This window comes from Buteo buteo, chromosome 25 (genome assembly GCF_964188355.1).
Source record: "Buteo buteo chromosome 25, bButBut1.hap1.1, whole genome shotgun sequence".
NCBI lineage: Eukaryota > Metazoa > Chordata > Aves > Accipitriformes > Accipitridae > Buteo > Buteo buteo.
The window spans coordinates 7,764,056-7,783,756 of record NC_134195.1 but is presented as its reverse complement, the minus strand read 5'-3'; the positions used below and the strand labels follow the sequence as shown (position 1 = coordinate 7,783,756).

Sequence of the window (19,701 nt, the reverse complement as noted above, 5' to 3'; positions counted from 1 at the left end):
ACTTGTTTAGGAAGTTTTTAGTTTGCGCACTCCTCAGTCTGACGACAATCCAGTCCCACAACTCACGTCTTACATATGAAGTGTATGTCAAGCAGTCAGGAGGTAGCATAAGTAAGCCATGATCCCTTTTCCCAAATAATGAGTTGCTGCTGCTGAATGATTTAGGACCTCCTAAGACTTCCTAGGCACAACTTAAGGAAGTGTCCTTGTAAAGCTAAAGAAAAACTGAATAAGGCAGGAAAAATGGGTAAGTGGAGGTATAACAGTTCGAAAATAAATAACTGGAAAATTTTCATGAGGTGATCAAAGCAAGGAATCTGTGAAGGCTCTGAATTTGTTAACATTGAATTCAGAGGAACTGTGCTGGTGAAAACCTCTGAGACACGCTATCTTCAGCTTCCCCCAGATTCCCTGGACTTCAGGCCCGCAGATTGGTGAAATCTTGTCAAAAGTGACTACGTATTTTTGATTGATTGTATGTATTTGTTTGGATATACATATGTATATATATCTGTGTGTGTGTTTTGTGTGCGCACACCTGTGCATGTATATACACACAAAAATCCTTATCATTGCTGCTGACCAATTTGATTGTTCGCTACCCAGATTAACTGCTTTGGTAATACAGAATGGCATGGAAAAAAATCCACTCTCTGGGCCAACGCTTTAACTAATGTAATGAGAAGGCACCACTTCTTCTCTACAAATCTTTGGGGTTTTTTTAGAAGAAGTGCCCAGGGCAGTTGTGCTTTATGCTCAAATCAATGTTATCAGTGTACACTGAGCAGGTGCTGATCAGGCCAGGCTTTTCAGAGAAAAAAAGAGATAAGACATCCACTTTGCGAATCTCAAGTGGTAGCTGATGTCAGATACTAAGGAGGACCATCTCTCTACTCACATAAGGGCAGCAGTAAACATATACAGCAGCAAAACTCTAAGAACTCAAGTAACTTTACCAGCAAAAGTACTGATGATTACAGATTCAGTATTTAAATAGGTAAGATTTTCTGTTCATGGCAGCTTTTGATTGACATTACTTTATTCCAGCTGACATTGCGTAGCCAAGTTCCCAAATGTTTTCCTGGATTTGCCTTTGAAATTCTCAAAGCTGCAAAATCTTTTCTGAAGTAAAATCTTGCAAGATATGGCTTCTATGCTTAGCCTTGAAGTTTTAAGTTTCTACTCAAGTTTTCTACATCTTTCGCTAGTCCATGAATATTACTTTTATCAACGCAGACCAACAGGATCAGGAGGAATCAGATGAAACTAGTAAATGAAGAGATCAAAACAAATGGTAACATTTTTCATCTACTGCCTAATTTATTTGTGGATTTCTGACAGAGGACACCGAGGATGCTAAAGTTCATACGGTTTGAACAGATCAATGGAATAAAAAGCCATTTTTTTTTTCTTTTTAAAAAAGGTAACAAACTACAGGAAGTCAGAATATAAAGGCAAAGAATCTCAGTATGTTTGTTTCTTTACTATTACCTAGGTGAACTTTTGATCTGATCCAATACATTCTCAAGTTTCCTCCTAGATTCAGAGGAAAGTGAAAAGATAGAGCACAGCGTTTCTGTGTTTTCCAGGAGTAACACAGTTCTAAGTTCTTAGGACGAAACAAAAATGCTCTAATTCTTTAGGATCCCCAAATAAAACTCAAATCTAAATTGCATTCTTGACGTGGAGAGGTTTTAAGTTGATATTTTAAGTGTCTCTGATATCGAAACAACAGTGCTACACTGCTGCTTAGTGGAGACAGATCGATACAAAAAGTCTACAGAGCAAAAATGGCCTATCCCAGGCAAACACGATGCTTGTAGAACTTAGGTTAAAAATCAACATAGAAGTTACAGGAATCATTATGGAGGGGCAACACTTGTAACTTCAAATTCCTGATTGTCCCGGTTTCAGCTGGGATAGAGTTAACTGTCTTCCTAGTAGCTGGTACAGTGCTATGTTTTGAGTTCAGTATGAGAAGAATGTTGATAACACTGATGTTTTCAGTTGTTGCTAAGTAGTGCTTAGTCTAAAGTCAAGGATTTTTCAGCTTCTCATGCCCAGCCAGCGAGAAAGCTGGAGGGGCACAAGAAGTTGGCACAGGACACAGCCAGGGCAGCTGACCCAAACTAGCCAACGGGGTATTCCATACCACGGGACGTCCCATCTAGTATAGGAACTGGGAAGTGGGGGTGGTGAATCGCCGCTCGGGGACTAGCTGGGTGTTGGTCGGTGGGGTGGTGAGCAATTGCACTGCACGTCATTTGTACAGTCCAATCCTTTCATTACTACTGTTGTCATTTTATTAGTGTTATCATTATTAGTTTCTTCTTTTCTGTTCTATTAAACCATTCTTATTGCAACCCACGTATTTTGCTTCCTTTCCCGATTTTCTCCCCCATCCCACTGGTGGGGGGGGGGGGAAGTGAATTAGCGGCTACATGGTGTTTAGTTGCTGGCTGGGGTTAAACCACAACACTGATCAGCCAGAAATTAGTGAAAAGTCATTACCCCTACCTCTCCCCCAGTATTGTTTTGTAAGAGGATTCTTGGAACTGCTTACCAAATAATGCAATTGCAGCATGGAAATCTAGGAAATAGTGACTGAAAAGCCAGTCTTTCCAGTTTCCCTATGCTCTAATGTTTCCTGAAAACAACAGGCAGATTCAGAAACAAGGAACAATATCCTTTCAATAGAGACCATTATTTTAGTTCTTTACTTCAAGTGGGAGTTGCATTCATAAGCACATAAAGGTAAAACACATTCACTCTACTTGGTTAACTGCACTAACCATTTACCTTACATGCCATGGGGTCATGGGCTTTCCTATTTGTAAGAATTATCAGCAATTTCATGACTTCCTTTAAACAGCAACAGCTCCTAGGTTTCCAAAAGGATGTAAGTGGAGTACAACCATTTGTCCAAGATGCTGACTCATCATGCCCTCGACGAACAGCTGATCTGAGTCACCTCAAAAAGATGAAGTCATGAACATTGTTGACAGAATGTTATTTTACTTTGGATATTCATTGACAACTAAAACCTGACCAAAAATGTTGGCAACAGTCCCCAGGATCCTGCCAAAATACACCGCATACCTCACTCTGCCAGAGTGCTGCCAATCTCCAAGTCAATGTGGAAAAACCTTAGAGCAGTTCTCAACTCTACGCTGCGCAGCTTCAGCACTACTTTCATGTTTGGCATTCAAACCAATCCCCCTGCATTTGCAAGAATGACTCTGCAAGGTACCTGAGCAGTGCCTTCTCCTAAGCAAAATTAGCTTTCTCTTCAGGACTATTTACTTTCATAAATCAAGAAGCTGAAAAGGTCTGCGTGAATTCAAGCAAACCAAATAAGGAAGTTACAACCAATAACTCCTTTACGCTGGGATTTGGTCGAAGTATTTACAGATAGCTGGGAACAGAAAGCAAAACCAACACAAAGTGTTGGCTACAATACAGCTAAGCTTTAAGCTTTACTTATGCAAGCAACTAAATTTCAAATCACCAGCTTCAGCAGTACTAAATAGGTAGAATACCAATTGGGAGAGCTGAAGCTTTGAGACAGGAAAGGAGCTCCCCCCACCCCAGCAAAAAAAAAAAAAAGAATATGGAAGTTACAACAATCCTTTCTATGGGTATACCAAACTAAAAGTATCTCCTAGATGAATTTAATGGTCACAGATTCCTTTACTACAGCAGCAGCAGTCCTTCAGTAAGTTTTGAAAACACAAGTCACAGGAATGGTAGTTATCATCACAGCCCAGAATTTAAAGCTGTTCTACACACTCACCTCTCTTCTACTGAAGAGTGAGAAAGAAGAAGGGTTTCCTAATTCTATCTTATGAGCACCTGTTACTCCACATAAAATGAAGAAGTGGGGGGACCACAGACATGGGAGGCCCTCCTCCCTAAAATCATTTGTGTCTCCAATTAAAATGCTGTCTGGTTTCCACAACAGAGCAGAAAGCTGCTCTCGGGGAGAAGCACTGCACAAATTCATCTCTTAAAAAAAGACACTTCCACAAGTATACTGTATTACACGTGTCTGAGAATTCCTCACGCTTTTTTGCACTCACTTAGATTTGCTCTCTTACTTTCAACTTTCTTTATAACTCCATGGCCACTCTCATTTCTATTTGCTCCCAGTTTTTCCCCATTTTGCTATGCTTAGGTAAACACACGGCACTATCACCAAATTAATCTACATTGTATTCTTGAGGGAGGGCTTCAACATTTGGATATTTAGCTCCCTTGTTACATCTATACTAGGCAAACACGCTGCTAAGAGCTGACAGAGATCTCAGTGATAATAATATACACCTTTAATTAAAACAGAAAAATGTTCAATACAAAATAGTCATTCTTCATGAAATAAACAATAGCTAACAAATTAAATGGGGAAAGCACACAGCAGGGTCAGGCAAGTTATTCTTTTCCTGCTTGTCCTAAACAACTGATTTATTAAAAAAAAAAAAAAGTCTGTGTAATCATATTAAATTTTTCTACCTACTCAAAACCAGGTTTCGTGTTTGAATCATTCTTACTTTTTTTTTTTTTGATATCTCTCTAGTAACTGAAAGGGATGGTAGAAAGATTGAAAATCTGCCATGAAACTTCTTTAAAAAGACATCTGGGTTAAGGGATCAGAAAAGACTAATCAAAATCAGCACTCAGTTACAACATACTATCGCTGCATCAGAACAAGCTGTGACTAAGAGTACGTACATACTACCCAGAAAGATGGACTGGTGCTATGTTTGAAAGGCCAATTACTGAAGAATGTATTGAACATGCATATACTGTACACAGAAAAATGTACAATCAGTTTACTATTGAGGCTTGAAATATGCTAATGTATTTTTCCTGTTAGAGCTTTACTTTTAAAACAATCTTTCTTCAAGTAGTTAAACCTCAGTGAGTTACAAGGCAGGTGTCTGCACTGTGCCTCTACTAATACTGTCCTACCAATGACCTCCAGTCTGACAGCTTGGGATTATTTACTAACAAGGATTTGGTACATTGTCCAGTGGAAGAAATGGACTGAATGGAAGACCAATATGGTGGGAATGGGTAATAACTACACGCTTGAGACAAGATGGCAAAGAATTTGTCAGACATTTGGATTTCTGTATTAAATACCATAAACCATACAGGACTGTTCCAGAAATAAACTTTAACTATAACCTCTTGCAGCTAATGGTAATCAGGCAACTGCTTAAAATGGTTCTATCTGAGCAACAATAGCATCTAAATGAATAAAGAATTCAGACTGTAAAATTACAATCCCCTGGTTTTGCTTCTTCGGACTACAGTATCAAATTTGAGATTGGACGAGGATTTTAAACCAAGATGCAGAACAAACATTAACTCATCCTTTCATGAAGAAAAATCTCTGATTAACACAAGCAGAGTATTCACAGCCCTGTCATTTTGAAGACTTTGACACTAATTTTAAAGCATCAGAAATAATGGAATATTACAGCATACAACACACAGATTTTCTACCAAAAGATCACGTGCTTCTGATATTATCTTTCTCTCCCTTCTTAAGGTTAACATGCCATTACCCCGCATCTCTGCCATTACCGCCCATCTCCCATCAGGGGCTTTTTGCTTAGTATCACAGGTCAAGTCAGCGGTAACCGTATAGCAAAATGCATCAACATTAGGCGGGGAAGGGCTGAAGAAGCACCGGCGAACACATTTGTCCCTCTGTGTTTGTAAGCACAGGCTTACTTATCAAGCAGAGGTCCTCTTCCTTTTCCGCACACTGGGTACATCCAGCACTATTGCTCAGCAAATACAACTTGAGACAAACGCGACGGAAAACCGCAGACAGATACACGCTGCTACAGCCGAGTGCCACAGCGCAATGGTGTGTTCAAGAGGGCAAGGCTGCACCAGGGCTTGGGCTCTCCTCCTCCAACCTCTTTCCCTGCAATGACCCCTTAGCTGGCAAAACGCTGGCAGCATCGCTCCGGCTCTGCCTCGGGAACCGTGTTGTGTCTGAGGCGCAGGCCCCATGTGACACACGCTGACTGACACACGCACACACAGGTGCCGTGGCCGGCGGGGGAGGGGATGGCGACGAGCGGGGCTGCCCGACCCAGACAGACACACACCTGGCACACCCTCGGCAACTTGCAGAGCGCGCGCGCGCGCCCCCGCCCAGGGGTCCGGCCCCCTCGTCCCTTCCCCCCCACAGCCCCCCCCCCCGCGCGCACACCCTCCCGCCCGCGCGGGCAAAGCGGGGCTGAGCAAGGCCCCCGCGCCGGTTACATAACCCCGCGCGCCGCCGCCGCCGCCACCCTCCTCCTTCCTCCTCCTCCTCCTCCCACCCGCCCCGCGCTGGGGAAGAGCTGCGGCGGGGAGGAGGGGGAGAACCAGGCCGCGGGCCCAGGGAGGGGCTGAGGCAGGGCAGGGGCTGCGGCGGGCCCCGCGGCTCCCTCACGCTCCCCCTTCCTTCCTTCCTTCCCCCCCGCCGCCGCCACCACCACCACCACCCCCGCCTCCCCGAGCCGCCCCCCGCACGCGCGCACGGGGGCGCGCTCGCGAGCGCCGGGCGGCCATGGGGGTCGGGGGCCGCCGCGCTGCGAGGAGGGGGGGGGGGGGAAGGCGCCCGCTCCGGCAGCCCCCCCCGCCGCCGCTCACCTTTTGCTGCGTCCCAGACGCACATTCCCGGGGCGCCGCCGCCGCCTGCCCTGCCGGGCCGTGTGGGGGCTTCACATCGCGACTCCCCCCGGCACGGACGCAAGCAACCACCGCCTCCTGCCCGCCTTCTTCCTCCTCTTCCTCCCCAGCTCTCAGCCCCGGCCGCGGTCTCCCTCCTCTCTCTCTCTCTTCCCCCCTCTTCCTTCCTTCCTTCCTTCCTCCCTCCCTCTCTCCCCCCTCCTTTTCCTCCCCCTCTCGGTGTCCCCAGCAGCAGCCCCTCCTCCCCCCGCCCTTCCTGCGAGCGCGTCACGAGAGAGTCTCGCGCCACCAACCGCCGCTCGGTCAACAAGCGGCGCGCGCGCCGCGCCGGGCCGGGCAAGCCAGGCCAGCCAGCCCGCCCGCCCCCCCCCGGGGCGCCCCCTAGCGGCTCGCGCCCCGTGGAAAGTCGCGTGCGGCGCCACCGCCGCTCGCGCCGGAGAGGGCTGGGGAGCGCTCACACCGGGCACGTGACGGCGGGGAGGGGCGGGGCGGGGCGGGCGCGAGCAGCTCGCGCGCCTCTCCGGTTCCCCCCGCTTCCCCTCGCCTGGGTGGGCTGCGGAGGGCGCGGAGCGGCGGCGCCCCCTGGCGGCCCGACGGCTGCACCGCAACGGCGGGGTCCGGTGCAGCGGCGGCGCGGGCGGACATTTCACACCGGGACGGGACGGGACCGGAGAGGATCACTGTGCCGAGCGCAGCCCGGCCCTCCCGCTTCCGGGGGCCGCCGGGAGCCATCGGCAGGGCGGCCGCGTCTCCCGTAAGCGCAGCAGGCGGCAGCGGCAGCAGCGGCGGTGGGCAGGACCCGGTGAGGGCGGGCGGCCTGCGGGGAGAGTGCTGCTCCGGGCAGGGGCAGGGCCCGCCTGCCTGGGGCCGGCCAGCGCCGCGCCGCAGCGGAGGCAAACCTCTGCTCCCCCCCCCCCGCCCCCTTCCGCCACCCGTTGCTGCTCCCGGGGCTGCCGAGTCGGGTTGTGGCGGCGGCACTTCAGCCGCGCCTCGGGCTGGGCCCTCCGGCGGGGCCTGCGCTAGGCCGGCCCTGCAGCGTCCCCCTCCCGACCGGGGCCCTCGGAGCGGCTGGCGGGGATCACGGCCCGGCCCGGCCCCTGCCCTGGCTGGGCCCTGGTGGCTGAGCCAGGTCCAGGCCTCCCCAGCCTCGCACTGGAAGGGGGTTCTCCCCCAGGAAAAGGGGCTGCTCGTTCCCCTTGCTCGCTGGGGACGAGAGTAACACCCGCTGGCTCCTCACACGTGATTCTGCATTTTTAATTAACCAGGTTTCTGAAAGAAGTGCAGCGGTGCTACCTGCTCTTCCCTGCTAACTTTAAAATCCAGCAGCCGTTTCAGCCCAGTTTGACGAAGGGATCTCAGCCTCAACAATGTGAAGCTTCACCAGTTTCATTAGAAAGAGCAGCAGTGAGGTAGCGTGAGGTAACTTACTCGCCGAGCTTTCTAGCACCAGCCGTCACGCTCTCGTGGCAAACCAGTCACAGCCTGTGTGGGCCCTCCTCCAGTTCTTCCCCAGGTACAGCTCATGAGAGAGCATTGGGGATACTGTGAAGTGTGTCTGTGGGGAGGCTGGAAGGAAGGAAAGACCAGTTCTGGGGAAAGGCAAAGGGTATGTGGGGATCCTTGTATAGGAAAGTGTGTGTTGCTGTGGTATGGGAATGTAGGGGAAATAAGACACAAATCCGTAGGAAACCAGGCCTTATTAGTTGTGCTACTTACAGAAAACTTGTTAGTTACCAAGTTACCTGTTCTAATTCTGTTATATGCTGTGTGTTTTATAAATAGAAAATAGTCCCAGTCCTACAACTTGTCGTGGTTTAAGCCCAGCCAGCAACTAAGCACCACGCAGCCACTCACTCACTTTCCCCCTGCCCCCCCAGCGGGATGGGGGAGAAAATCGGGAAAAGAAGTAAAACTCGTGGGTTGCAATAAGAACAGTTTAATAGAACAGAAAAGAAGAAACTAATAATGATAATGATAACACTAATAAAATGACAACAGTAATAATAAAAGGATTGGAATGTACAAATGATGCACAGTGCAATTGCTCACCACCCGCCGATTGACACCTAGTTAGTCCCCGAGTGGCGATGCCCCCCGCCCCCCCAGGTTATATACTAGATGTGATGTCACGTGGTATGGAATACCTCGTTGGCCACTTTGGGTCAGCTGTCCTGGCTGTGTCCTGTGCCAACTTCTTGTGCCCCTCCAGCTTTCTCGCTGGCTGGGCATGAGAAGCTGAAAAATCCTTGACTTTAGACTAAACATTACTTAGCAACAACTGAAAACATCAGTGTTATCAACATTCTTCTCATACTGAACTCAAAACATAGCACTGTACTGGCTACTAGGAAGACACTTAACTCTATCCCAGCTGAAACCGGGACAAACTGTATCCACTTAGATCTGCTAGGAGTCCCCATTGATACTGGGCAACAGTCCAGTGTGGCTAGAAGCACATAAGTCAACCCACATGCACCCAGTTCCAGGGATGAAGCTGTACATGTCTCTCTCTGTAAGAAGAGTGCTTATGTGGAGCCTTCTTTTCTCCACCTGCATTGCCAGAGCAGAGGAACAGTTGTCCTGTTCTGTGAAAAATGTTACAATTTCAAGTATTTCTGTGCTCTGCACAGTGATAAAACCAAGACCTTTATGAACATCCAGACTTTTCCCCATAGCTAGTTCCATACTGCTCAAGGTATCCAGGTAGGATAAGGAAAAGTCGAGTTCAGGTCTACCTAGGTCAGTTGACCATCAGCTGTTTTAGCCAGGATGTGGTTTCTTCATTTCACTTAGAAAAATATTTATAGGAAACCTCTTCACACCTTCATGAGAAAACCCCAAATATCTGGGTTTGACTCAGTATTTTAATGAAACTCATCTTCAAAATGGGGGTGTTCTCTGCCAGAGGGAAGAACTAACTAGAGTTTTGACCAGCTTTATCCTCTTAAATTTTTGAGACATTGTAGCTGGCTGCTTTCTGTCTAATTTTCATCGGCAGTTATATTACCTGAAAAAAAAGGTTCTGAAAAACACTTTGTTCAGAAAAGATATGTTATCTAAAATATATCCATTTTGCTGGGCCAGCATTTTCCAGTTTTGCTGAGAAATGCCTCTACCAATCTCAGTCCTTGCCAGTCTGGAGCAAACTAACTGTTAAAAGTACTGCGTGACTGGATGTGTGTATTATTTTTTTCCTTACAGAGCTATTTCTCTAGGGGGCAGTTGTGGAGCAGAAAGGCAGAAAGACAAGTGGAATAGGGATTAATTTAGGTTAGCAAGAACAGCTTTAAAATGGTTAGTCAATGATTATATTTTATTTTTAAATAGAAGCTGACATATAAGCAAATTATAAGAGGAGCCAACAATTATTTAGAGAGGCATGTGGGGACAACTATTTTGTTTTGTGAAGTAAAGCTTGGGTAAGAGTTAACAGTGAAAAAGCCTGAAGTAGCCTTCCTATACTTTCAGCAAAGATTACATGCAATTAGTTAAAATAGGCCAATATTAGTTTAAGAAGAACAGAAAAAGGAAAGGAATTAAGGTTAAAAATGGGAAAGTTTAGGAAAAGGACCAAATATTAACAGGAGTAAATGATCATCTATGTCTTGTAAAGCCCTCGTGTTGCAATGCATCTGCACCAGCCTGCTCCTGAGCTGACAGAGAAACATCTTAGGTTACAGCAGCCAGATTGGGAACTGGGTCATATGCTTATTCATTGGTAAATATTTACAGGGTGAAGCCTGGCTCAAAGTGTGCTGACTTCAGTAAAAGCATTCTTGCTGTCTTCACCGAGTTTGGAATCAAATCTGGGGCTGGGGAGAGGCACTTTATGTATGGGCCTCCCTTCAGCGGGACTACGGTCTTAGCTGGGGCATCTCAATGAGGTAAGCATTATTGTTGAGCAACCTTTACCTGTAAATCCCACTTCCTAAGTCAAAATCTGCTCCAATGTACAAAAAGTACATCTGATGTAATTCCAGTAACTTCAGCACAAAGGAATTTCCAGGTGAAATACGAGAGGCTCTGCATCATGCTACTTGCAGCCTAATATGGGAGACATGACCGAACAGTGATTGTGGCTGCTATGGCCTCTGAAGGCTGCTGTCATAAATATAGAATAACCCTGGGTCTCTCATCATCAGAAAAGGCATGTAAAACCACTGACAGAAGATCCCGCCGCATGCTGATACTTCTCTGTGTTCCTTCTAGTCTCACGCATTTCCCAGAGTGATCTTGGGCTGTCATAGTGCATATAAACACCAGGGCCAACAGAGAGCCGAACTTTTGCTATTCCACAGAGAAAGGAGAAAAAAATAGTATTGGCTATTCCATTGCTTGCTATGTTGCTGGTCTGGAGGTAGTTGAAGGAGAAAAGCACTCCCAATTACTTGAGTCTTCTAGAGCCAAGCTGATCATACAGTAAAAGAAGGCTCAATAACGTGAAGCTGACAACCCGTTGCTGCTCTCTGATTTTTTCCATACCAGTCACCAGCCTGCAGCTTCTGCAGCTCTTGTTCTGTGGCAGCAGTCCCCTGACAGGCAAATAACCACCTGAGAATGGCTGCAATGTGACAGCTAATGGACTTTCTCCTTGTCATAGGGTAGGTATATCCTTCTCGCTCTGTTGTTGTGCTGGTCGAGGAGCTCTTGGAAGAGTCGCCTGTGTTGAATTCATGCCAGGTGGGCTACCAACTCAGATTCAGTTTTCAGCAGTAAATGCAGAGGTGCTTTTTATTCAGCTAAGCATGGAGATGAGAGTAGGGGGACACTGAATTCACCTCCAAGTGTTGGCTGGGCTCTCTGGAGTTTTTAATAGGGATAGGTTCAGCCCTGTAATTCAGCAGTTTGATACAGCGTTATCCACCCAGGTATTCTTCTACCCAGAAGCCACACAAGGCTGTGTTGTACAGATGTGCGCACTTATCCCCAAACCCACCCAAAACGACCACCCCTGAGTCGCTCAGGCCCTGGCCCCTCAACGTGCTGCTCTTTTACCCCCAAACACCTGCGTACGCCCGCGCCTCCCGCAACAAGCCAGCTGCCTGCAGCCGGACGGGTTCATCCAGGTAACGGTGCACCGACCCGGGGTCCCCCCGGCCGGACCCCAGCGGAGGGGCCGGTCTCCGAGGCGGGCTCAGTCCCCGGTTACCGCGGGGCAGCACGGAGGGCCCGGTGCCTGCCTCCGCCCGCCGCCGGCGGCAGCAGCACCTAACGGGGAGGCGGCGGCACTGCAGGGGAGCCCGGCGCTCCGCCGGCCTCTCCCGGCGAGGCGGTGCTGCATTGCGGGCGCAGACCGCCCCGCCTGCCTCCCCCCTTCCCCGGGGCCGCCTTTCTTCCCCAGGGCGGCGGACCCCCGGCTTGCACCCCGGCTTGCAGCCCCTCCTGTGCGGCAGGGCGGGCGAGGTGGGTCCGGCAGAGCCGCCGCCTCGGAGCTGGGGGTTTGGGGGGGGGGAGCAACGGGCTGCGGTTCCCTGACGTCCTTCAGTGATGCGGCGGGGTTAGCGCTTAAACGGACCCGGTGAAAACCCTCCTCGTCCCCGTCCCACCCCCCCGCCGGTGAATAACGGGCCAGACAGCCAAGGGGGAAAGGAGAGGACGTGCTCATCTGCGGTTTCGCCCGTCTCTCGCAGGGTAGAGGTAATTATGAACGACAGGGACACATTTCACAACTCCTGCAATGCCGTAGTAACACAGCCTACTGTAGCGATGCCCTAAATATTGACATGTAAAAGCTGCAGGATTATTGCAGTAGTTTCCTGACCAAGCACTATTGTTTCATGGTAACCACTGAAGCTGCTATTGTAAAATCTCATCTGCAGCGTTTGGTTCTAGCATTAGTATGTTATGTAAGGCCTATCGCTACGTACGCGTACTTTTTAACTGTGATTACAGTTTTCGTTAGCTCCTAAAACGCAACGCAGTCAGATATTTTTAGGTGGAATATATGTTTTATTACAATCATAATTAATTAGTTCTGCTAAGCAGAGCTGCCCTTGCTCTTTCAAGAGTGAAAGAAGCTAAGGAAGATTTCTAGCCAGGGATAGAAATCCCCATCTCTCTGGCATGATTTTTAAACACCACAGAAAACTCTGCAGGATAATCTATACTTGCAAACAATCTTTTTTCTGTTTTCCTTCTTTTTCTGAGCATGTTATTAAGCACAGTTCTGAAAGGATAAAACAATGTAAGATCAAAACTTGCAGAGAGCAGCGGTCTATGTTTGGGCATGGCGTTGGGGGAAATGGCTGTGGGGCTCTTTGCACAGAAGATGCTCTCAAGACAAGAACAAAGATCTAGGTAAGAAATGGTGGGAAGCAAAACAAATATGAAAAACAGACAAACCTGGAAAGGCTGTTGGAAGGAATCAGAGCCAACAGTTAGCTCCAGGCATTTTGCTAATGATGGAGCAATATGGCTGTTACGTTACTGCTGCAGTCCACAAGACCAGTGGCTGAAGGGAAAGTTGTCACCAATGGATACTTCTGCTGTGTCTTCAACCTGCCCAACTAAGGAGAGCAAAAATGCTGGCACGTGAGCCTGTTCTGATGGCTTTATTTTACCAACCCACTTTACTCCCCAGTAGTCATTTTGGTGTGGTGCAAAAGTGGCCAGAATAGACCAATGCATCAGGCCTATTTTGCACAAAGCGTGGATTTACTGCAGAGCCTAAAGAGCCCTCGGTCCTCTCCTCCCTTGCTCATTACCACTGACGGGTGCAACACTCTTAACTGGTGCAGACTCTGTGGTCACAGCTGAGTGATGAAGAGTCCTCCCCCAGTCCTACGTCAGGGCTGCATCTGCCCTTGGAACTGGGAAGACTACATAAAAATAAGTTTTATTTTGGCTAATTTTGTGCTGAAGCAGTCTAGGACACTGCAGTGGAACTTATTTTAGATGAAAATTGCACATCTGCAAAGATTTCTACATCATCCTGATAGCGCTCTGGCATCTCCATTTCAGTAGCTCCCTCAATGCAAAATTGGTTTTGTGAAGAGCAAATATACATGAGTGGATTGCCACCTGCAGCCCTGTTCTCAATGAATCTGAAACCATGACTCAGTACTCAATGATATTGTTAGGTAATAATATACTAGCTTTATATAGATACAATATAATGGGTGCCTTTATGCCGTTGACCTTTTCATAGCCTTCCTAGGCTAATATTCACTTATTGATTATAAGTTCTGCATCTCCACTTCAAAGAGAAGTTGAGATGGAGTCCTTGATTTCAATTGCTGTGTTTCTTATTGTAGTTTCTTCATCATTTCTAACTGAGCTTGGAGTGTTGTTGGACACAGACGTTCTTATGGAGTTTTGCCAAGAGCAGGTGCGTGCTACAACAGAGGATGGTCTATTCAAAACAACAAAGTCACTGTTAGGCAACTGGAAAAAAACCCAAACCAACACAAAAACCCTAGGTAGGTGTATTGGATCACAATAATATAAAGAAGCCGAAAGCTGTGTGTCTCACCTAACTCCCCAGTTTCTCAGAAACGTGGATCTCTCTGCACAGTGACCAAGCAGATGGACTCTCTCCTGACCGCAGGACTTGGCAGGCTCTTGTCTGCCTGTTTACAAGTTACATAGGAGGAGAGTTCTTCTCTCTGAAATGTTAGTTTTCTGCTGTAAACTCCAGGTAGTCTGTATTTGTGTTAAGGCAGGGGAAGGATTTTTCTGTTACAAGGTCAGTTACCCCCTGTTCTATTTTTCCCTTTTTCTACTTGGAGTCAGTGTCTTCCTTGTCCTCAGAATTGTTTGAGATCTCAGTTATATGGAAATCTATACATTTTACTTCCGTTCAGTGCTGCCAAGGGGTTTTTTTGCATTGTGATCAGGGATTTAACGGGTGCCATTGGCAGCATTCAAACAGGCTTACATACTCTCTGCACAGACGGCAAGGCATTATTGCTGGGGTTCTTTCTCTATAAAGCCATAGAAGAGCTCAGGTTTTCAGTGGTGGAAATTAGTCAGTACATTTGTCCTGTCTCTCAGGGTTCAAGGTACCTGAATAATGGTGAGTGCCATATCCAAACAAACAAGTTATAGGGATTCTATTGCAGCTTCCAGTTAACATCCAGGAAGGATCCTGAGGTAATTTGGAAGACAGAACTGCACTCTGGCAATTTTTTGCATGATACGTCTTGTGGTATCTCCAGGAATGCGAGTGTTGAAAAATGCCATTGGCATTGGTGAAGTGGATGCAGTGGATTTAGTGAATGCTGACACAGAAGATGCAATTGGAACCAGAAATGAAGAATTGAATCGATTTCTCCTAATTTAGATACCTACAGCTGTGCTAGCCTTGAATGTACCTGTCTCCACTGACTATAAAGAGACCCTAGGGTGACTAGCTCATATGTAAAGGTCTATACTCTGGAATGTTTGATATTAACTAAGATGAATCTTACTCATAAAAGTCAGTCTCTTATCTTCTTCTCACTTCTCTGCCATGCATCACAGTCTTCTTACATGAGGTCAGATTATGGGCTACAGGATCAGAACCTGTCTCTGTTTTATTTGCAAAAGATACAGGAAAAGAAAGGGTTAGGGAGAAAAGAAACAATTGGATAAGGCAAAACAAATGTCTTTGCTACACATCCAAGTATCACGTATAACGGCTACCTGGGAAATGTACTGTGGGAGAAATTAATGAGTCTGAAATGAGAAGAACTTGGTAAGTAAGACAATGTCTTCAAACTCAACTCTGGACACTCCTGTGAATCCTGCAAGTCTCGGTGCCTCAAAGGCACATTCAGGGCAATTGGGACCACTTTATCCTTTGACTGTTCTGGGCTGCCGGGAAACCCACTGGCAGCTCCTGAGAAAGCAGTCTCTTGATTTGGTCTGACCTACTCTGGCTCTCAGCCCCGTGTGGAGTCCCAGAGAGAGACAGAATTGCCACAGCGCTTATGGAAGGGATAAACAAGTAGAATGTGGATGGTAACATGAGGAAAAGAGGACAGCATGTGAGCAGGATGAAATGGCATGTGTGTTACAACCGAGCAAGTAGTAGAAAAGAAAAAACCTTGTGCTGAGGCTAGAGGTAGGAAAAGATCTGGAGGATGTTTGTGATCCAGAGAAAGAGACTAATCAATATAGGGTCTTTTTGCATGTAGGCAGAGGCCTCTGCAATGCTCTTGGAGAGAATTTCAATTGCTTCAGATGATGAGATAGGGAAAATTGTACTTTCATTGAGGGAACATTTCACTGGATGCAGGTGTGCTAGAAGGGAAAGCAAGACTGAGGTGCCAGGCTGCGTCTAAACGTTGTGGTAGTGGAGGTTTTCAAAAGTTTCAGTGAATCGAATAATATTACAGATGCATGCTTAAATCACACTCCTGAATTCCAGGCAGTTCTATGAGGCTTCATGCTGCACAAATCATACAGCTGTGATGTACAGGAACAGGTCTAAACCGGATTGCAGGAGTTTTATTGCTAAAAAAGACTGAATATTGGCTGTCACTGTTCTGCCAGAATGCAAACTCTTCAGACGTGAAACTAAGTGAAATTTGGCTTGGAGGTTCATTTTCTTCTTAGAGACCTGAGACTAAGAGGAAGACTATGAAAAATCTTTCCACTCATGCCTGTGATGAATTCCTTTGACTTACGTATTAATAAAGAGTAACAGAATGCTGCCATGAATTAGCAAAACTCTTTTTTTCCTACTATGTCCTAAGCAGAACAGAGGATTTGAGTGTAGTACAGAGCAAATGCTAATTTTTCCATGCTCAAATAGAGGTAAAAATTGTTCTTCAGAAATGCCGAGCACCTAGAACCAGCTGATTTTAAGTGCGTGGAAAGTTTGGGATAAAATGTAGTGTCTCCAATCACAATTATAGCCAAGGGCAGGTTAGTTAGGTTGGGTGTGCTGGTTTCCTGCCCGAGAAAGGCATAGCACAAATTATTTCTTTGAAGTCTGTAGTTTATTAAAGATTTATCCATATTTTGTGCTCCTAACTCAAATCACCATGTAAAAATGCTATAAATGGGAGCAGCAAATGTTGTTTGAAATCAAGCCCAGTCTATCTGAACTTGGCATTCAGAAAAGTCAATGCACTTTAAAGAAAAAAATAGATGTTTTTACATGTGCACCATAAACCAGCTGCAAAATCTTAACTTTCTGAACTGACCACTCTGGTCATTTTCCACATAAATAAATGATCAGAAAATTTGCAAGAAAATGCACAGGTTGTCTAGTTCTTCTCTTACCCGAGTGTGTCTTGGATAGGCAACTGATAATGGCTCAAGTGTGTGCAATGCTTGCAAGGGAAGACTGGAAAAGATCATTCAAAAGATTGCTCACTCTGGATAATCCAAGACAATTTTTTCCTTAAATGACGAACAAAATGAGGCAAAGGCAATAGACCAGCAGGTCAGGCTTGCTGCTGATAAGACAGAAAAGAGTTTCCAAGAGAATGCTACTTGGCATGTGCATCAGCACAGCATAAGGCTTGCCCATAAACCCTGCTTTAAAAGCATCAGTGCTTAGCCCACACTATTCTGGTGCTCAGAGCTGGGAAAAGAGTGTGTGTCCCCAGCTGACCCCTGCTTCTTCCACACACTTCTGGCTTTCCATGCATGGAACATTTCCTGAGGCGATTCAGAACAAGTTCTTTGTAATGGTTTTTCAGAAATTGCACTGTTGGGCTGAGAGGAAATTTATATTCCAGGAAATTTTTAAAGAAAATTTGTATTTTGCCTATGGGGCTATAGTGGTGCTGGTTTCTATACAGGTGAAGTTTCATTTTGTTTCATAGAATCACAGAATGGTTTGGGTTGGAAGGGCCCTTAAAGATCATCTAGTACCAGCCCCCCTGCCGTGGGCAGGGACACCTTCCACCAGACCAGGTTGCTCAAAGCTCCATCCAACCTTGAACACTTCCAGGGATGGGGCATCCACAACCTCTCTGGGCAACCTGCTCCAGTGCCTCACCACCCTCATAGTGAAGAATTTCTTCCTTGCATCTCATCTAAATCTACCCTTTTTGAGTTTAAAGCCATTATCCCTCATCCTATCACTACATGCACTTGTAGAAAGTCCCTCTCCATCTTTCCTGTAGCCCCCCCTTTAGGTACTGACAGGCTGCTATAAGGTCTCCTTGGAGCCTTCTCTTCTCCAGGCTGAACAACCCCAACTCTCTCAGCCTGTCTTCTTAGGAGAGGTGTTCCAGCCCTCTGATCATCTTCGTGGCGCTCCTCTGGACCAGTTCCAACAGGTCCATGTCCTTCTTACGTTTCCATGCCCCTCTTTCCTTTTTCCTTTTCCCCATGTGCACACACGTGCAGACACACACACACACAGACAAAACAGGAGGCGGTGCGAGGAGGAGGTGCAGCATGTGCCTCTCCTTCCAGCAGTAGTAAGTGAGAACTCTGAGGTGGGGCGTGGAGTACGTGCTGTATCTCGGTGCGGACACACCAGTTGGGGTGTCTGAAAGCTGCAGCAGCCCATCCACAATCTTTGGGATCCCTGGTCTAAGACACTGCCTTGAACTGTGCTCCAGCGCAGGGCCTGGGCTTAAAGCCACCCTTTATCTCAAACAGCCTGAAGCATATGTGAGCCTAATTTTTGCCAAAGCTAGCCCTTCTTTTCTATATGAATGCAGCAAGTGGCAAATCCAGGCGGGACGCTCTGCCCAAGGCGTGAGAAGATCCTGTGGATTCCCGTGTCTCTGCTCCTGTGCCTCAGCAGAGCTCTGTGTGTGTGAAATCTCCGCTGGTTGGATGGTAAAACTGGAAGCACAGAGAAGCGATAAGGAACAATGCAAGCGGATTCAAAAGGGATTTGGATCATTTAGTTGATGAGCCAGCAGATGGCAAATGCTGCTTGGTATAGAAAATGAAAAGTAATTAGTCTGGGAACAAAGAGCAAATGTAGGGAATGGGTGTTACATCCAGCACGCTGATCAGAGAGAGAAAGGGGTTACTGTGGAAAAAAATCATAGAAACCGTCACTTCAGTGCACAGCTGCAATAAAAAAGGCAAACAAGACACTAGACCGATGGAACAGTGAGCTATAATGCACTACGAAAGAGGCAATACAGTCCTCGGGAAGATGGTTATTAGGCCCCTCCAGAATACTGCACAGAGCATGGGTCACTGTCTCAGGAAGGTTATGTTTGGAGAAAGGTGCATTATAAAGCAACTAAACTCTAATCGTTTTGATGATTTCAGTTCTGAGGCAAAGTTAAGAGGCTCATTCTGAGGGGTCAAAGAGACCTTAAAGAGATTTTAAAATTATAGTAATGATCAGTACAGTTACCAGACAATACTCATAGTGCTAGGAGATTAGAAAAATTAAGGAAGGGTTACTGAGCAGAGAGCAGAAACTTCGCAAACTGCTGCACAAAAAAAGATGGTTACCTTCTGACTTCATTGAGTTAGCTAAGGCTGAATACAGCTTCAGGAACACATAAGTCAGTCAAGTGAGTGATACACAATTACAGTACGCGGAACTGTCCTGTGGGACATGCAGGAGGACAGTAAAAGACCAGATAAAAATAGCAAAATAGTTTAGGGGAAGAATCCCTCCCCAGTGTTTCAGGGTTTGTTTTTGATTGGGTTCAGTCTGTGCAGGTTCCTAAACTGTATCCATCTGCTAATAGATCAACCTTTGCACACAAGCCATAATGATTATGGGTTTCCCCAACCCACATTCCAAGAGGAGAAGAGGGGAGGGGGAAAGTAAATGTTGCCCTGCCCTCTTGATCCGCCTCAGGATCATGCCATGTGAAAATAAGCTAGCTTCAGGTCTAGTTAAGACAGAGAAAAGTTGTTGGGCTGCTGCTTGTGAGCATATGGGACAGCAACAGGCAGGGAAGGAGGGGAAAACTGGAAGCATGTGTACCTGCAAAAAGGGCTGTAAGCACTTAAACTGCAATTAAATAGGTTTTAGGCACCTAAGTCTACCAGAACTATGTAGAAAATCTGTGCTTGGTTGTGCAGGCATCAGAGAGGCACTTGAAGTAAATTTGCTGACGTGCTGTGGTGCAGATAGAGAACTGCTGC

General features: G+C 46.7%; 1 protein-coding gene across 4 annotated transcripts in view; it reads right to left on the bottom strand.

Annotated features, from left to right (window-relative positions):
* Window positions 1-6,900, bottom strand: part of REV1 (REV1 DNA directed polymerase) — a 63,001-nt gene extending 56,101 nt beyond the window's left edge. For 2 of the 4 annotated variants that reach the window (XM_075057430.1, XM_075057432.1), the window contains exon 1: window positions 6,655-6,890. The gene's annotated coding sequence lies outside the window, so the exon portion shown is untranslated. Of the gene's footprint in view, window positions 1-6,654 lie in introns of all 4 variants that reach the window. The other 2 variants (XM_075057431.1, XM_075057433.1) reach the window with 2 other exon arrangements.
* Window positions 6,901-19,701: the final 12,801 nt, after the last annotated feature.